Source organism: Microcebus murinus, chromosome 1 (genome assembly GCF_040939455.1).
Source record: "Microcebus murinus isolate Inina chromosome 1, M.murinus_Inina_mat1.0, whole genome shotgun sequence".
NCBI classification, from domain to species: domain Eukaryota; kingdom Metazoa; phylum Chordata; class Mammalia; order Primates; family Cheirogaleidae; genus Microcebus; species Microcebus murinus.
This window is the reverse complement of record NC_134104.1, coordinates 65715582-65735067: the sequence shown is the minus strand read 5'-3', so window position 1 is coordinate 65735067 and position 19486 is coordinate 65715582. Positions and strand designations below refer to the sequence as shown.

Genomic DNA, 19486 nt, shown 5'->3' with positions numbered 1-19486 from the left:
CCTATGTGTAACTAGCTCTCTCTGGAACAATGTGTCATAATTTCATTAATATAATTTCATTACATGTTTGAAGTCTCTACCATATATCCATTCCTTCATACCCCATCTTCTAACATCACCTGAGATCTTCCTTGTAAGAGAACTTCTGGATCCTCCAAGAAGGATGCCTTTTTTAAACAAGGCATCCTAGTTTTGTGCATTCTGACTAAAGCAGTTGTCCAGAACTATGAATGATAATTGAATTTTGTCAGATGTTTTTTTTGTATCTAACAAAATGATGTAGTTTTATTCACTTTAGTCAGTTGGTATTATAAATTACACTGATTTTCAAATGTTGAACCAGTCTAATGTTTCCAGGATATACTCCATGTGATAATAATATATTTTTTCAAAATATATTGCTGAATTTGATTTGCTAGTATTTTGTTGAGGATTTTTGAGTTTATATTCAAGAAGAATATTGGTCTGTGGTTTTCTTTTTTTGTAATGTCTTTATCTTATTTTCATATCAAGTAATGTTTGCCTCATAAAATTTTTTTAATTCATATTATCTATTTGTTCTTGTGTGAGTTTTGGTAGTGTATTCCTTTCAAAGAATCTGTTTTTATCTAAGTTGTCAAATTTATGGGCATAGAATTATTTATAGTATTTATTATCTTTTAGTTTTTTTATTTTTCTAGATTAGGGGGTACAAGTACAGTTTCCTTATATGACAAATCATGTAGTTGTAAAGTCTGGGCTTTAGTGTATCCATAACCCAAATAATGTACATTGTACCCTTTAAGTAATTTCTCTTCATTCACTCACCTCCCACCCTCCTACCCTTCTAAGTCTCCAATGTCTATTATTCCTTTCTCTATGTTCATGTGTACACATTATTTAGCTCTCACTTATAAGTGAAAACGTGGCATTTGATTTTCTTTTTGAGTTATTTCACTTAAGATAATAGCTTCCAGTTCCACCTATGTTGCTACAAAAGACATGATCTCATTCTTTTTTATGGCTGAGTAGTATTCCATGCTGTGTGTGTGTGTGTGTGTATGTATCTCACATTTTTAATCCAATCATCCATTGGTAGACACCTCAATTGATTTCATACCTTTACTATTGTGAATACTGCTGTGAGAAACATGTGTGTGGGTATTCTTTTTGATATAATGATGGTTTTTTTTCTTTCGGATTGCTGGTCTATTTTTAGTTCCTTGAGAAATCTACATACTGTTTTATATGGAAGCTGTATTATTAATAGTTTACATTCCCACCAACAGTGTATAAGAGTTCTCTTTTCTCCACATCCTTACCAACATCTATTATTTGTTTTTTGTTTTTTTTTTTTTACTTTTTTAATAATAGCCATTTTGACTGGTATAAGATGACATCTCATTGTGGTTGTAATTTGCATTTGTCTGATGTTGAGCATTTTTTCATATCATTGTGGCCATTTGTGTATCTTCCTTTGAAGAATACATGTTCATGTTCTTTGCTCACTTTTTAAAAATTTTTTTTTATATTTTTGAGACAGAGTCTCACTTTGTTGCCCAGGTTAGAGTGAGAGCCATGGCGTTAACCTAGCTCACAGCAACCTCAATCTCCTGGACTCAAGCAATCCTCCTGCCTCAGCCTCCCAGGTTGCTGGGACTACAGGCATGTGCCACCATGCCCAGCTATTTTTTTTTCTATATATATTAGTTGGTCAATTAATTTATTTCTATTTATAGTAGAGACGGGGTCTCGCTCTTGCTCAGGCTGGTTTCAAACTCCTGACCTCAAGTAATCCTCCCGCCTCGGCCTCCCAGAGTGCTGGGATCTTTGCTCACTTTTTAATGGGGTTATTTGGGGGGGGGTTGTTGAGTTGTTTGAGTTCCTTGTAGATTCTGGATACTAGTCCTTTACTAGTCCTTTGTTGGATGCATAGTTTACAAATATTTTCATCCATTCTATAGGCTGTCTGTTCACTCTGTTGATTATTTCTTTTGCTGTGAAGAAGCTTTTTCATTTAATTAAGTCCCATTTGTCTGTTTTTGTTTTTGTTGCATTTGCTTTTGAGTTTTAGTCATGAATTCTTTGCCTAGGCCAATGTCCAGAAGAGTTTTTCCTAGGTTTTCTTTCAGCATTTGTGTAGTTTCAGGTCTTACATTTAGGTCTTTAATCCATCTTGAGTTAACTTTTGCATTTGGTGAGAGATAGGGGTCCAGTTTCATTCTTCTGCATTTGGTTATCTAATTTTCCCAGCACCATTTATTGAATAGGGTGTCCTTTCTCCAATGTATGTTTTTGTGGATTTTGTCAAAGATCAGTTGGTTATAGGTCTGTGGTTTTATTTCTGGGTTCTCTATTCTGTTCCATTGATCTTTTTTTTTTTTTTGAGACAGAGTCTCACTTTGTTGCCCAGGCTGGAGTGAGTGCCGTGGCGTCAGCCTGGCTCACAGCAACCTCAATCTCCGGGGCTCAGCGATCCTACTGCCTCAGCCTCCCGAGTAGCTGGGACTACAGGCATGTGCCACCATGCCCGGCTTATTTTTTGTATATATATTTTTAGCTGGTCAATTAATTTATTTCTATTTTTGGTAGAGATGGAGTCTCGCTCAGGCTGGTTTCGAACTCCTGACCTTGAGTAATCCGCCCGCCTCGGCCTCCCAAAGTGCTAGGATTACAGGCATGAGTCACCATGTTCCATTGATCTTTGTGTCTATTTTTATACCAGTATAATGCTGTTTTGGTTACTGTTGCCTTGTGGTCTAATTTGAAGTCAGGTAATGTCATGCTTCCAACTTTTTTCAGGATTACTTTGGCTGTTTGGGCTCTTTTTTGGTTCCATATGAACTTTAGGATTGTTTTTCTAATTCTATAAACTATGACCTGGGTATTTAGATATGAATTGCATTGAATCTGTAGATTGCTTAGTGCAGTACGGTCATTTTAACAACATTGATTCTTACAATCCATGAATATGGAATATTTTTCCATTTGTTTGTGTCATTTACAATTTATTTATCAGTGTTTTATAGTTTTCCATGTACAGCTCTTTCAATTCCTTGGTTAAATGTATTCCTAGATAATTTTTTTTTGTAGCTATTGTAAATGGGATTGACTTGATTTTGTTCTCAGCATGCTCATTATTGGTGTGTAGGAATGTGACAGATTTTTGTGTGATGATTTTGTATCCTGAAACTTTTACTGAATTTATTTATCAAACTCGGGAATTTTTTGGTAGAATCTGTAGGGTTTTCCAGGTATAATATCATATTGTCAGCAAACAGAGATAATTTGACTTCCTTTTTTCTCATCTGGATGCCTTTATTTCTTTCTCTTGCCTGATTGCTATGGCTAGCACTTTCAGTACTGTGTTGAGTAGGAGTGGTAAAAGTGGACATCCTTTCTTGTTCCAGTTTGTAGGGGTAATGTTTTCAGTTTTTCCCTGTTCAGAATTATGTTTGTAGAGATAATAATGTTTTTAGTTTTTCCCTGTTCAGAATGATGTTGGCTGTGGGTTTGTCATATATGGCTTTTACTATTTTGACATATTTTCTTTCTATGCCTAGTTTGTTGAGGATTTTTATCATGAAGGGATGCCTTATCTTTATAATGTTTGTGGGATCTGTAATAATGTCCCTTCTTTTTTTCCTGAGATTTACAATTTGTGTCATCTTTCTTTTTTCCTGATCAGCTAAAGGCTTACTAAAAGCTTATTAATTTTATTGATCTTTTCAAAGAACAAAGTTTAGGTCTCATCAATTTTCTTTTTTTTTTTTTCAATTTCTTTGATTTCTGCTTTTATTTCTATTATTTCCTTGTCTCTGATAGATTTGGATTTAATTTGCTCTTTTTCTAGTTTTCTTTAAGTGGAAGCATAAATCATTGGATTGAGACTATTTCTTTACTAACATAAACATTTAATGTATATACATTTTCTTCTAAGATTTTTTTCTGCATCCCCCCAATTTCATACATTGTGTTTTCATGTTAATTCAATTTGAAATATTTTCTATTATTCATTATGTCTTCTTTTTTGAACTATGAGTTATTTAGAAATGTGTTGTATAATCTCTAAACATTTTAGGAATTTTTCAGATATCCTTCTGATATTAACTCTAGTTAATTTCATTATTATCAGAGAACATTTCCATATGGTTTCACTTCTTTTAATTTGATTCAGGTGTGTGTAGTAGCCCAGAATATAGTCTCTATTGATGAATGTTTCATGTTTACTTGAAAAAAAATGGTTTGCATTTATTGAGTAGAGTGTCCATTCAGCCATGTTGATTTTAGTGATGTTCAGTCCTTCTGTAGCCTTACTTATTTTCTGTATACTTGTTTTTATCAATTACTGAGAGAGGAATGTTGAAGCCTGTAACTACAATTGTGTATTTGCCTAGTTTTTTCAGTTCTAAGAATTTTTGAATAATGTATTTTGGAGCCCTGTGTTGAATGCATGCACATTTAGGAGAGTTCCCTAATTCAGAATTTCAAACATCTTTCCTACAGGAGGTTCACTGAGAAATCTACAAGCATTACATGGTGGCCTAGCAGGTGTTCCTTTTCTGCAGGGAAGTTACCCACGCCCTGGGGTGTCATATGTTTCCAGACACTCAGAACTCTTCTACATGGTTCTTGATGTTTCTGGTATAGAATAAGCCCCAAGATATATTAAGTGAAAAAAAAAAATAAGGTGTAGAATAGTGTGTGTAATATGCTATTTCACTTGTATTCAAGAACAAGTAGGGATAAAAATATACATGTATTTTTGTAACATATCTCGAAGAGACACCAGTGGCATGGCTGACTTTGTGGAAGGGAAGTAGGTTCTGGGTACTTGGGAGCAGGGGTGGGTCTTTTGTGTCTCTTCAGTTGGAGGAATGAGGGAAAACCTCCCCTTCACCCTCTGAAGTTTCACTGAAAATCAACTAACAAAAGGCTGATAGGAGAAAAGGCATTCAAATTTACTTGATCATAGTTTTTTATAGGACACAGGAGCCTTCAGAATGAAGACACAGAGGTACAAGGGAAACTGTCCATTTTGTGATGTTTAGGTTCAACAAAGTATGGACAGCCATGTAGAAATATGGACAAAAAGGGTATGATGTAATGCTAACACTGAGTGGGGAAACCAGCAAGGCCTGTCTGTCCAGATTCTTGGCCTCTCTGTGCAGCATTCTTTCCTTCTGCATGTGGGGCAGGGCCCTCTCTACAATGGGGGTCTTATAATCTATAATCAAAAAATGTGGGTCATATAATTTCTTTATGGCCAGAGGTAGGTCAGATAATTTCTTTATGGCTAGTTTTTCCACAGAAAGGTGGCAGGGGTGTGGGGGAGGAACTTTATGGCCAGAGGTAGGTCAGATAATTTCTTTATGGCTGGTTTTTACACAGAAAGGTAGGGGGTGAGGTGGGAAAGGAAGTTTGAGTAATATTTTTAGGTTTTATGGCTGGCTTTGGGGAAAAGGAATTCTGGTTTCTATGATCTGCCTTGGGGAAAAGGGATTCTAGTTTTTATGGCTAGCCTCTCCGGAGAATAAGGGGCCAGAGACAGGAGGACAGGAGAAGGTCAGAGAGAAACTTGTGCTTTGAAGGCTGTTTCTGAGGCCATCATTTTGGGGTATTGTTTTTTGAGCCCAAACACAATTTTGAACTTCTTCTATTCAAAGAGAAATACAAGCTAAATTTAAAACCAAAACATCCTTCTAAGATGGTTAATCAAACTTGAGACTGAGACTAGTCCCTGATAATTTGCCCTTGCCCCATTTCTCATCATTAGGTCTTCCCTCTTCAGGCCTCCACCCTAGTCGTTTGCCAGCAACAGACTTGTTGAAACACCTTGGTGCCTCTCAGAGTCTGACAGGAACCTACACGGGGATGAGGCGGCATCTCTAAAATATCTCATGTGACTAATGGCCACATTTAGCCCCTAACTTTCTAGACCAGTGGTTCTCACACTTGAGCCTGCATCAGAGCCACCTGGAGGGCTTGTTAGTACAAGTTTTCTCAGCCCCATCCCGGAGTTTCTAATTCCACAAGTCTGGGGTGGGCCCCGAGAATCTGCATTTCTAACAAGTTCCTAGGTGATGCTAATTAGGGACCACACTTTGAGACCCACTGCTCTCTACTAAAACAGCTTCTCCTGTGATGAATTCGTGTGCGGTGTTGATGTTCCAGCTGTGTCCTGATTTAGACATAACAAATGCAAACCAGGAGAGGTAGGCTCCTTTCCCCGGGCGGGCCGTAGGTAGCGCACTGTGGTCCAGCTCTCTGTCCAGCCAGCACTGCCGCCTCATGAGACAGTATGTGCTTTACCTCCAGCGGAGCTGACACACCAGAAACCTGGCATCCCCTCCATCCGTACCTCCCAGAGCAGACATTCTTGTGGTCACTGTGGTCAACTCCCTGTGAAGACTTAATCGGTATTTAAGAGGAGGCACAAAAAGAGCCCTGCTGATTACTGATTTCCTTCCCAGTGTTTCTCTGGAGGGGTGCGTTAGCATTTTAGGCTAGACACTTCTTTACAATGAGCATTCTGTTTAATGTGGGACTCTGGGCCCCCTTCCCCTGTCCTCAAGTCATTGTGACAATCAGTGATCCTGCCACACATCCTAATGTCCTCCCACCTGCTCCCCCATGGGTGATGAGGACAGCACAGCCTTCCACCGAGAACCTCAGAGACTTGTTTGTAATAAACCACCAGACCCCTGCCCACACCACTGCTTTAGATCCCTGCAAAAATCTCAAGTCATGCTTTGATATTCTCCTTGCTTTTTTTCAAATGTTGATATTAAAAACTTACCAAATACTGAATGTTTCTCTTTTTGAAAATGCTATAGGTGGAATTGTTCATCATGATGTTCAGTCCTCTCTCTGGGTAGAGGCTTTTTAGAGGTTAGCACTGGAGGGCCCTGTTTGCTGATGAAGTGGCTCTGTGTTCTTGTCCAACAAGAATTATGTGATCCATCCTGTTACTTTTTTTTGCCATGAGTTTCGGGAAACTCGGGGATAGATATAATGCTTGAGTGGCAAAATAGCTTAGAAAACAATTTCGCATGTATTATCAGCTTTTATGCAGTTTTAATTTTTAAATAATCTGTAGCTTTATTTTGTGCTATCTTGTGAGTGCCTCCAAGTCCTTTGAGGAGTATGAAGTGTCTGTGGTGCAGGTGAGTTGTGAGATGTGCACACGCTGCAGGTGCAGTCGACAGGGGTTCCTGAGCCCTCACCAGGGAGGGAGGATCATTGAGGAGAGTGTCAGCAGATGGCCCGAGCTTGACCTTTCTCCTCAAGGTCAATAGAAGTCCTGCTGGGATGGCCTGGCTTAGCCCATGACAGCTGTAGAAACCATTTGTTATGGACAGTCCGTCCTACTTCAGCTCCCACTTGGTCCTGAGGCCAAACAGGTTACAGGGAGCATCAGGTGTAAGCGGGGCTGGCTCTTGGGATTCTTTCTGCTGACACCCCCTGTCCACGTGGGAAAGAGCATTTGGCCATGGAATCCCACCCCATCCTGCCCCTCCTCTGACAGCCCAGTCACTGCCATTTCCTCTTCTAAGTGTTGGGGGGTGGTCGGGCAACCACCACCTTAAACCAAGAGTTTCTACCCTCTAGGTCTCCTGTGTGATTTATTAAGGGATTGTGTAAGGACCTTTTAATCTGACAGCCTCCCTGCCAAAATGCTGTCTTATATGTCACCATAACCCTGAGACTGGGTGATGTATAGATAATAGAAGTTTATTCCTCATGGTTCTGAGGCTGGGAATGCCAAGATCAAGGGCAGCAGCAGACTCAGTTCCAGTGAGGGCTGCTCTCTGCTTCTGAGATGGTGTCTTGTTGCTGTGTCCTCATGTCAGAATCCTGGGCTTTGGCACCAAAGATGTCAGGGTGGGAGTCTGCCCTAGGTCCTTGGTGTGCTCTTGGCTGAAGAATGACCAGACACACCAGAGTCAAATCCAGGCTATTATACCAGTCCTCTGACGCCTTTCTTGGAAAAATCACCAGCAAGGCCAATACGACAGAGTAACCTCAGGCAGGGAGCAGTTTCACAAGAGCAGCTCCTTATTGTAGAATGAAATGGGTCTGTCCTCGGATGGAGAGAGACAGGCAAACTCACTCCACTGACTGCCACACTCACTTCCTCCTGACTTCTTGGATTATTTCCTTTAGTTAGCCCAGTCTGGAGGAAGGCTCTGGGGAGGTGTAGGATGTTAGCAGATGATCAACAGGTGTCCTCAAAATTCTATCTGCATATATGAGCCTCCTCTAAGAGCCCACCTGGGGGTGTGAACTAAAATGTAGATTCAAGCTAATGGCATATTAATTACCTGTAGGTTACTCTAGGTCACTTTCTAAACCCTATCATACCTGGCTGGGGAATTCCTAGATTGATAAAGCATTCCCCCCCTAGGTGGAGCAGTTGCTCGGGATAGGGTTAAGGGAGGGGCAACACCAAAATAGAGTGCCCCCCCCCTTATCCTTCTTCCCAGGTGGAGCAATTGCTAGAAACAACACCAAAGCAGGGAGCTCTTGTCCCGAAGAGAGTGGGAGATCCTAACTATCTACCTAACACTCATGTGGCAGAAGGCAGAAGGGCAAAAAGGGGCCTGGCTGGTTCCCTTTAGCCCCTTTATAAGGTTGCTAATCCCATTCATGAAGGCTGTACTCTTAGGACTTAATCACCTCCTAAAGGTCCCACTGGTTAACACTGTTGCATTGGGGATTAAGTTTCAACATGAATTTTGGGGAGGACACAAACATTCAAGCCATAGCAACTACCATTGTGAGAGCTTGATTTCCTCTGGGTTTGCAAACTGCCCTTTACGAATTAACACACCTATGGAAGGGTGGCCCGTGAAGGGCCCAGAAATAAGTCATCTGTATTTTTGAGGAAATGAGTTTACTGCTTATTATAGGAATTTGTTTCCTGCTTAAGAGGCAAACGAGATTTGCCCTCAGAGGGCAACAGAAGTTTCTGAAGGGAGAAGGGACACTTCAGGAGCCTGGACCAAGAGGAATGGTGGACCCTGTGGTCTGCCTGAGTTCTGGGGGAGCAGAGGACGTGGGCTCAGCCCTGGGGACAGCACGGATAGGGGAGTCACTCATCTCTGGGGACAGTCCTCTCCTGGGGTGTCAGTGTTTTCCTCCTTCCTGGTCAGCTCCTTCTTTCTTCCCTGGCCCATGCCACCAAAGCCAGGCCCCTGATTGCCAGGAGCAGCTCCCTCCAGAAATCCCCAACAGCCACCCACCTGCGCTGCCTTTCACCTGCAGGGAGGCGCTCCCAGGGCCTCTCCCCAGACCCTAGGCCTAACCTGAGCACCGCCCACTGCAAGAGCACCTAGTTCTGGTTCTCCTCGACCATTGTTCCTGAACTCTAAACCTGCAATCCCCCACACGGTAATAAAACACCTATTGTCGCCTTTGGGAAGTTCCTCTGTTTCCATGCAGCCTGTCGTGGGAGTGCGTGCCCCTCCCAGCTGCACCCACATCCCTCTTGCGTGTCTGTCTCTGATTTGCCTTTCCCTTCCTCTCCCACCCAGGTGGCTCCCGAACTGGCTGCCTCTGCTGCAGTTCAGCACAACTTCGGAGTGTCCCAGCTGAGAACTCCCCAGCCCACAGGGAAGCAGATCTCCAGGACGTATTTCCTGTCCTCCTGGCCCAGTTGCCACAACAAACAGCAGCGAAGACGGCGGTGAGTGGGTAGAGTGTAGATTATCCTGTTGACCGTTCCTCCTCAGAGAGGGGAACGGTGCGTCTTCCTGGGGATCCAGGAGAGAGTGGTGCCCCCAGGTGAGATGACACCCGGCCAGCTGCCCAGGCAGGTGGAGCGAAGGCAGCATGCATTAGCGTTATCTGTTGATCTTGGCTTAGCCAGTCAGAATTCTAGAGCTGGCAAACGCGGTGGGAACCGTCAGTGGAGCCAGCCAAGAAACAGGATTAAGGGCCTGCTGGGTGTCCTGGCCCCTGCTGGAAACTGTTCACCCTGTGAACTGTGGTGCGTCATCCTTCCTAACTGGCTGAAGATGTCCTCCAGGAAGCTGCTCTGATTAGCTGCGTTTGGTTTTGATCTCTCCTTTGGCTCCGTGGTTCCTTAGTAAGCAGGTGTCACGGGGGTTGGAGCACAGGTAGAATTCTCTGTCCCCTGGGCCGATGACCATCGCTGGCTCCGTGGGACTGAGCGGTTCCAGGTCCTGACCAAGAGCTCCCCGGATGCTGCTGCACAGGCGCAGTCATCTGAAGTCTGGTCAGTGAGAAGTCCCGTGTGACAACGGACGTAGAGGGAGGCTGTTTAACAGAGAGGGTGCCTTCTTTGGGCAGCTCTACAATGGTAAATATTCTCGGTTATATTTCAAAAATGTGTGCCATCTTTTGGGATTTCATATGTGTAATTGGAGTGGGGGTGGTGGTGTTTCCATTGCTTTCCACAGCTTTAGCAAGTGAGGAAAGTAGTTTCCATCTGCCACCCTTGACCCTCTCCTTAGGGTGTCACCATGACAGTACTTCAGGGGTCCCCAGCCAGCGTCAGCCTGGAGGGGGCTGTGCTCACTCTCGCTGCAAAGGAGGCTGCAGGGCCAGACCAAATCCAGTGAAGCAAAGGCAGTGAGAAGGGCAGGGGTCGAGTGGGGAGGGGGCGGCAGGAATTAGTAAAAGGAAGTGTAGCTTGGGATTTTAAAAAGCTATACTGATTATTTCCCCCATGGTTCTAAACCTGCTTTGAACTATGGCCCCATCACTGACTTGAGACAACAGCTTCTGAGACTACTTTGAAAGACCAAGCTAAGTATGTAGGTTTTGCTCTTTTGTTAAGGAAATAAATCTCATAACATTAAAGGAATTTTTAAAAAGTGACTATGAGGTTGGACCTACTGTGGCTGATAAAGGGAAAGCAGTGCCCTGCCGCTGCCTGAAGGAGATGCAGCATGTATGGCTGAGATGGGGCTTTATCTTAGGATTGGGGGGAGGCTGGACCAACACGAACACTGTTTGAGCAAGGCGCCCTTTAAAGGAACCCTGAGGGCTTTTCGACACTGAAGCAGCAGAGGTAGAAGAGCAAATGCTGGAAAAATTATTGCAAGCCCCTTTATTTCACAGGCACGTTTGCCTGGCCTAAAATCAGGATGGAGGCAGCACCTCTGGGGCTGATGAGCAGGCTATGCTGGGAGCCTCTCTGTTTAGTCACCAACTTTATGCTTGTGACAGGGAAATTTGCAACAAGGAAAAGAAGTAAATGAGGTGAAACTTCAGTGGTGAAACCCAGTGGCAAATGGGATCGCAGGGACCCAGTACTCCTTTCCCTGCATTGAGGAGCAGACGGGGCCACATGAGCAAAGCCCGAGAGATGCACTGGCTAGGGCAGGGGGCCTAGAACGCACGCCTTTCTCTTGAGTCCCTCGGGCCCACTCACGGGTGACGCAGGAGTCTTTAGCAAGACATGAACGTTTCTTGATAGATGTCTCAAAAAAGCAAGTAATCTTGAGCTTCCTCCCTACATATTTTCAGAGATGCCCAGTGGAAAATCTCTTATCTGAATTCCGTGACCTTAATGAAGATGTTCATTCTACTTTTAATATAGCATAATTACTTTAATCAATGAATTGTGATACCATAGCATATCAAATTGTATTTGCATATGCTTCATTATTCTCTTTTTAATGAAAGCACATGTATTGTAGAGAGCTTTATGTTGCTAGATATCTAACTTGTAGTTAAATATGGGGTTTGATGGTATATCTTTAAAAGGTGGGGGTTAGGGCCTTGGTCGATATTGTAACCATCTATTATTGTTCTAATTAGAAATTCAGACTCCTTCCCCAGAAAAGAATGTGAGCCATGTCACTGTGGTTGACGTGACGTGACATTCTACCACACATGACGTTCATTCGTTCAACAAGTACTACTTGAGTGATAAGCAAGGCAAAATCCCTGCTCCCGTGTAATTGTCATCCTAGTGGGACAGGAAGATAGTAACCTCCAGCAGTGATTTCAAAGTACAGTCCAGAGCTTAAGGAGATAGAGAAATTGGGTGGAGGGTTATTTTTCATAAGATAGTCAAGCAGTGAAGAAAGGCCTCTCTGTGGAGGTGATATGTGAGCAGGGAACAGAGTAGAGTGAAGGAGTAAGTCTTGAGATGATCTAGGGAAAGAACATGATTTAAGGCAAAGAAACTGGCAGTTGCTAAGACCCTGAGGCAGTAGTGAGCTTGGCGTGGTTGGAAGAACAGCAAAGCAGGCCTCTGAGCACAAGAATGGAGTGGTGGGGCAGAGCTTAATAGGAGGTGAGTTTGGAGCAATAAGCCAGGGTTTGGTGACCTAGGGCCTTGCAGGCCATGAGACGGAGTTTGGGTTTTATTCTGCTTGTAACCAGCAGCCACTGGAGGGGGCTGAGCGGGGAATGTCGAGATCCACGTGGAAACTGACTGTAGAGAGGCGAGAGTGGACCCAGGGTGGGTAGGAGGCCGCCACAGTGGCCTGAAAGCTTGACACTGCTGGCCTGGATGGCTGTGGCAGTGAAGGTGGTGAGGAGTGAGGAGACTGGAGTTGGAGCTGGTGGCAGTTGCAGGTGGGGTGAGCTAAGCACGAGGGATGATAGCTCCACCTGAGCACCTGGGTGGATGGGAACTGCTGCGGGAGGAACAGGTTTGACTGGAGACGCGGAGAGACCCTGCATGTCTTGGTGGATAACGCTGGAGATGTGGAGTCCACATGGGACGTAAACTTCTAGGGGTCAGTGGCGAGGGTGGGATGGGACATGTGCTTGGGAGTCACCAGACTCTAGGTGGTGTTTGAAACTACGGGACTGGATTTGATCACCTTGGGAGTGAGCATGCCAGTCACTTAGAGGCCAGGAAGAGGAAGTGGGAGGAAAAAACGGAGAGTGCAGCATCCCAAAAAGCAAGGGAAGAAAGTCTGTCAAGAAGAAGGGGTGATGAGCCGTGCCAGTGCAGCTGAGAGGTGGTAAACACATTGTCAGGCGAGTGACAATGCCCTCTTGGTGCTTTCCTTGTTTTGTATGTGCTTGTGGGCTTGTCTTACCCCATTAAACTGGAAACTTGTTGAAGCCAGGGGTGATTTCTTCACTCTGCTTCTGCTTGTACTTGTGGCCACTCAAAACTATGACTTAACTGCCTCACTCGAAAAACTTTGCTGTGTGAAGTTGGGGCCTGAGGTGACACTTCCTTGTAGGACAGCTTTTGGAGTTGTCCGGGGGGGGGGTAGGCGGGGGGCTGTTGGGGGAGTGCTGACAGAGAGGCCGATTAGTCCCAGCCTGAGCAGAAGAGGCTGCTGATGACCCAACTCTGAGGAGAGGTTGGGTGGCAGAGGAGAAGATGGACAGAAGGAACAGGACAGAAGCACAAACATGTGAGATTCCTGAGGTAAGAAACTTAACTGTGGCCACAGGACTCCAACCTGAGGAAGTGGGGGCCCTGGAGGGCCACAGTGAGCTCTCTGAATGTCCAGTGATTGGTGCAGCAGTGGGCTGCTCTGTCCTCCTTCTCTGCAAGGTGTATGTGAGCCTGGCTGTGGCAGAAGAGGCTTCCCTTGGAGGCATCTTACTCAGATGACCAATTTAAGTCCTTACAGAGAGCAGAGAATCCGACCAGACCTGTGTCTGGGGAGGAATTCTACAGGCCAGGCTTTGGGGCAGCCGAGGCTTCTTCCCTTTGACCGGGTTCCACTGGTCTGTTTCCATGAGAAGTGCCCAGGCCTGAGAGTCTGGCCATTTCTGACTAGGGGCAGTTTCTATGGTAGAACAGCCTCAAAGACCCCTGTTTTAGTCTGTTTTGTGCTGCTACAAAAGAATATCACAGACTGGGTAACTGATGAAGCACAGAGATTTATTTCTTACAGTTCTGGAGGCTGGGAAGTCCAAGATCAAGGGGCCGGCATCTGGAGAGGGCCTTCCCATGGTGGAGGGTGGGAGGGAAAGAGAGTGCAAGAGAGCAAGAGGGGGCTGCACTTGCACTTGCTCTTATAACAAACCCATTTCCACAATACTGAACCCGCTCCAGTGATAACAACATTAATCTATTGATGAGGACAGAGCCCTCCTGACCTGACCTATCATCTCTTAAAGGTTCTACCTCTCAACACTATAGCATTGGGGATTGTTTTAACACTAGAACACTGGGGGACACATTCATACCATAGCAAACCCTGCAGGGGTAGGCAACAGGGAGTTAATCTATGTAGGGAGAGAGCTGGGTCTTCTGGCCATGAGGACATTGGGATAAGATTTGAATCCTGTCCTGTCTCTTACATGGACATAGTGAAACCAGAGGACCCACAGTATTATAGGAAAGCATAGTAACAGTTTCTGGTTGGGGCACCTGTGAGAGCCTTGGTGAGAGGGAAGGACATCTCAGGGGTGGCAGGACAGCAGTAGAGAGTCCCCCGCAACACAAAGGAGCCCCTGGGTGTGGGATGAGGGCAGACCCCAGGCCCTGCAGAGTTTAAGCTGACAATAAACTCACAGAGCAAGCTTCCGTCTCCTGCAGTTATCCTTGAAACCTAATTACTAAACTTTTCCAGACAGTCACTGATTATGGGGCCTGATAAAATCCGATTTTACTGTTAAAACTATGTTAAGATAAAAGCTGTTTTTATTTATTTGCTATCCATTAAAACCATCACAGATTAATTATTTTTCAAAAGAAAGAAAACTATGCTACAGTTCTGAAAGTAACTTATGACCAGATGTTGAGGTCTTAGGATACCCCACCATGCTTAAAAATATTGTAAGAAATCTTTAGACAGTAAAAATCTAAAAATAAAACCCCAAATATTACAAAGATGAATAATATCAAACCATTGTAGTTCAAGAGCTTTATTGGCTTATTTGTTTTTTAAAAGAACCATAAGTTATAATTTAATACCAGATGCTGAGACATAGATATACCAAATTTTATAGTGGGAGGGAAGATAATTACAGAATGCAAGAAAGTACCCACGGGAGAAAACTGTGCACATCACTGGTGGCTTAGCTACATAGTCAGGGGTGTCTACAAGCTGGACTTTATCATGCACATAAATCCTTGACCTAAAAATGAGTGGCAGTAGTGGTGGCAGGAGGCAAGGGTGAGGACACTGCCCCATTAAGTCATGGCGCCTGAGGAAGATGTGGAGCCACTGACCTCTTCTGCATCTGCCAGCCTCCCACTCGGTGGCCTGAGGTGAGCAGAAATTGTACTGGACATTTTGTAACATTACCCCTAATCGTGTTCCCTCCTTTTCCTAGTGCCTGAGGTGTCTGGCTTGATGTGGGTTCCAGCGTTTCAGTGGTTCTAGGTCAGATTTCCCAGAAGGGTGTGGCTGTTTTACCTCCTCTGCCTCACTACCCCAGCTGGTGTCCTGCTGGCCTTCAGCCATGTCATACCCTTCAGGTCACGCATCCCCACCTTTAGGGGCTGGGAGTTGTCAGCATGAGCGATCCACCTTGTGCTCTCGGTGAGGGATGAGGAAAGAGCAGGGCTCCCTAGGATGACGGGAGAGCTTGCAGTTCTCTTGCCCATGTAGCTAATGAAAGCATACGCTTGCCATGAGTCTTGTGCCACACAGCCCTGGTGTCTGACACTGTGACTGAGAATGTAGTTTTGGAAGGAGAGCCAACCTGGTCTGGTGGGAGGGATGAGTAGAACAGGGGGAGAAACAGTGGTCTGGGCATCTCAGACAAGCGAACTTTAAAAAAGGGACCTTCAAATGCAAACGAACTCTTCTCCCCAAAAACAATCTTTAGCAGGATCTCGAATGGAATTTTGGATTAAAGTCATCAAGATGAAAGTCACGAACAAATAAGGAAATTAGGAAAACCCTTTACTTAAAATGTTTAAAAAATCAGCTAAATATGGACAGGATGTGATGGGGTTGATAACATTTTAAGATAAAAACAGAGGGTTTACTTTGCTGCTGTCTTTTCTATAGGGTATTGTTAATACCTGTGACAGGTCTGAGATCTCACCTACTTTCAAGCTAAGGAGTGAACTTTTCACAGTTCCATAGATGCTGGCAGAAGGTGAGACTTGAGGGTCAGAGGTACAGGACTTCATGATTCACAACAGTAACAGTTACCAGAGTGTCAACATTTTCCTGCACTGGTTCTTTGAGCTCCAATGCCATAGTATGATGCAAAGAGGGCCAGGTGACACTGGCACACACAGAAGAGAGAGATCTTGAGCTTAGGGAACTTGAGTGTTTTATAATGGACGTGCACTGTGCTCCATCGAGAAGGAGACACTATCTCATCCTTCCAAAGCTGTTTACTATGAAAATATTCTTAAAAAGATAGTCTGGAACAAAGGCAGACCCTGCCTCTCCTTGCAAGCTGTGTAGAACTGTGAAAGACCCGTGGAGAATGCTCTGCCGACTGTTGCATCCCTTGAAAGGAAGGGGAAGCTAATGTTTACTGCACCCTTGTTGTGCTCCAAGTGCTGACCAGGAGACTGCTCCTTCCTTGCCACATCAAAGCTCCAAAGCATTCTTGATCAGCAGTGGCCTATTGTTGTTTCACCAGTAAGGAAGCTGGTGAGGAATGGAGCAGGAACATCCATGAGGATTTGTGCATGTTATTATGTACTTTTTATTGGCTAAGTGTGGTGCTAAGAAGTAGCTAAACTTTAATTAGATGCTTATCAGGTGCCAAGCACAATCCTAAGAGTTCTCTGTGAACCAATTTACCCTCACAATTAAGATTATCAGGTGCTGTTGAGGAAACTGAGGCACGGTGAGTGATGGACATGAGATTCAAACCTGAGCATGTAACCATTATACTGTCGTGGTCTTTCTTCAGTCCTCAGGGTCAAAGCAGGAGGTCATGATCAAACTAGTATGATGTGCCCAGAGGATGTGGAAGGGTTTGGAAACCATGCCAAGCAGGAATAGGTGAAGGCCTGACGTGTTTATTCTGCAGAAGGATAAAGGATAGACAATGCCTGTCTTCGGATATGTGTTGCATGTCTTGTGGAAGAGCAGTGTCACTCTGTGACTGCGGGAGGCAGCAGCGGGTCCAGGTGGGGGAGGCACATCATGGCTCAGCAAAATGATTTCCTGAGTAAAACAAAGCCCCGACGTTGCGTGGGAATGGGCTACTTGTGAGGGGGGACTTCCTCTCTCAGGATTTTCTGGGTGATTTCCTTTCAGGGATGCCTGGCTCTCAAGGTCCCCCAGTGCGTTCCTCTGTTTCTGCTCTCTGCAGAAGCTGGGCAGTGGAGCAGGATGGTCCTAAAGAGGTTCTCCAGATCTTTCCTAAGAGAGCTGACTCTGCTATCTGACCTGAATTCCTTCCCCTGCCATCTTGTCCTGTCCCCTCCCAGGCCTTGGGGCTGGGGGACCTGCACCGAGAGCGCTCTCACACGTATAAGGAGGGTCTGAAGGAGTTAGTCTCAGCTGCGTCCTTCGTGCCACAGCTCCTGGCACTCCCAGGCTGCTCTGTCTCAGAGGGGACACACCAGGACCTGGACTGAGTCCCACCTCGAACGCTGCTGGCTTTGGTTCCCCCTACCCCCACCAGTCCGTACTCACCAGCCTCATGGCATTGCCATACCTGGCAACTTTCCATGCAGACACCAGGCCCACTGTTGCCCAGTTTGGAACAGGACAGGATTCCTCTACTGGGTGGGAGGTTGAATTAGCAGATCTCCATGGTCTCCTAGCTGTATTTGTGGTTCTGTGATTCACTCTTTCCTTGTCAAGTAGCCCAAGTTTTAAAAAGCAAGTGGGAACAGGTGGTTAGGTCCAGAGTTGCTCTGTAATGACCTGGCTGTGCTCCATGGTGACTCTGTGGTCTTGGGCAGCTGCAGTCCTATGCTGAGCAGATCTGGTCTGGATAGAGGTTGGGGGAGCCCTGGCAGGTAGGGAAAGGAATCTGGGGAGATGGTGGGGAGTAGGGGTGATGGCAGCTGTTCCACTCAGCCAGAAATGGCCTCTGTTGGCAGCCAAGACTCCCAAGATGTGGTCTTAATTAGCCTGTGCACATCTTTTAAAGAATCACATCTTCATCAAAGGGTTTTAGAGCGTGATGCTTAGTGCAGTGTAAAGGGCACAGTCAGGATCTGATCCTGAAATAATGTCTCTGCTATCCTAGATGTCAGGAGGAACTAAAAATATCTTTATAACTGTGAGGAATTCTTGGTTTATTGGACCCATCCCTCTGCTATCTCAACATCCCTCCAGAAAGTGAGAGCGTGAAGAAGTCAGCCATAAAGCTTTAATTATCCAGTCTGCTGACATTATTTTATCTGCCCCACTGATATTAAATCTGTGCAGCATTCCATTAAAAACTCAGTGCAGACTTGGGCCTTTGTCCTTCTGCTGGTTGCGGCCAGTGTTCTTTCACCCCACTCCACCTCCCGCAGACTTCTGAAATTCCAGAGCTCTCTATGGCACCAGACACTATCTGTCTGTGAGATGTCCATACTTCAGGAAAGTCCCTGAACTGCGTGTGTTTATTCCCCAATTCCACTCCCCACCCCCAGCTTGGCCATTTGTGGCAGAGTTCTGGCATGTGCCCATCATTAGAAAAACTTGGACTTAGCAGAAGCATTTTGCCATATTTCCATTATTTGTACCTGTGGAGAAGGAAAAGAAAGTTTGTCTAGTTTATTTTCCCTTTTATGTACAAATGAAAATTTCCCTGTTGTATCCTTAAATGTTCTGGCCAGTCAGCCAGTCAAATGCCTCTTCGATTTCAGTTTGGTTCTCTGTATTGTGGACCTTTTCTCCTGGTTTAACGTTGACCGGTCACCTAATAGCTGGTTTATTTAGCACCCAACTGATGCTGTTGTCCCTGCCACAGCTAGGCCACATTGAGGGAGGGCTTCCAGTATGCCCAGCATTGTGCCAAGGACATCAGTCCTCATCGTCTCTGAGGCAAGTGCTGCTGCCATCCTCCCCAGCTTACAAGTGAGGACACAGGTTAAGGGAGACTCAGGCATTTGCTGAAGGTCCTGCAGCAGAACCGGCTTGGACGCTAGGCAATGGGTGCTGGAGCTGGCTGACTTCACCCCCACTCCGTGCTGCTATACATGCATGTATGTGCCATACATACATACGGCGTGCTTGTGGGTTGTGTGCCATACGTGCATACTGCTGTGCACACGCGTGCTCCCACTCTCCTCCCGGTAAGTGTGTCTTTATAAAACCCTGTCCTCAGCAAACGTGTCCTAGGAACTCACTGTGTGCAGATCCACGGATGTATAAACCTGAGTCCTGCCCACAGGCACTGCAGCTGGAGAGGCAAAGCCTTGACCGTCAGGACCTGAACTGGGCTGAGCAGGGGCGGCTTTGTCCCTGCCGTGTCTCCAGGGATTAGAATAGCACCTGGAAGGTAGTAAGCTCCCCAAAGATACATGATGAATGAACAAACTTATAATTAAACAAATCTGTTGACATTTTTACAAATAAAGGAAAGAACACATTGAATGAGCACATTAATTCCTTTAAAGTACGAAGAACATAAAGGGACAGCCTGTTAAATTGAGCCGCCTGAAGACTTTGCACACTGTCCTCATTTTTCTTAC

General features: G+C 45.0%; 1 protein-coding gene across 1 annotated transcript in view; it reads left to right on the top strand.

The window, feature by feature from the left end:
• Positions 1 to 9528: 9528 nt before the first annotated feature.
• The window catches only part of MYLK (myosin light chain kinase), a 207736-nt gene continuing 197778 nt past the window's right edge, over positions 9529 to 19486 (top strand). The window contains exon 1 of the mRNA XM_012780459.3: positions 9529 to 9667. The gene's annotated coding sequence lies outside the window, so the exon portion shown is untranslated. The remainder of the gene's footprint in view (positions 9668 to 19486) is intronic.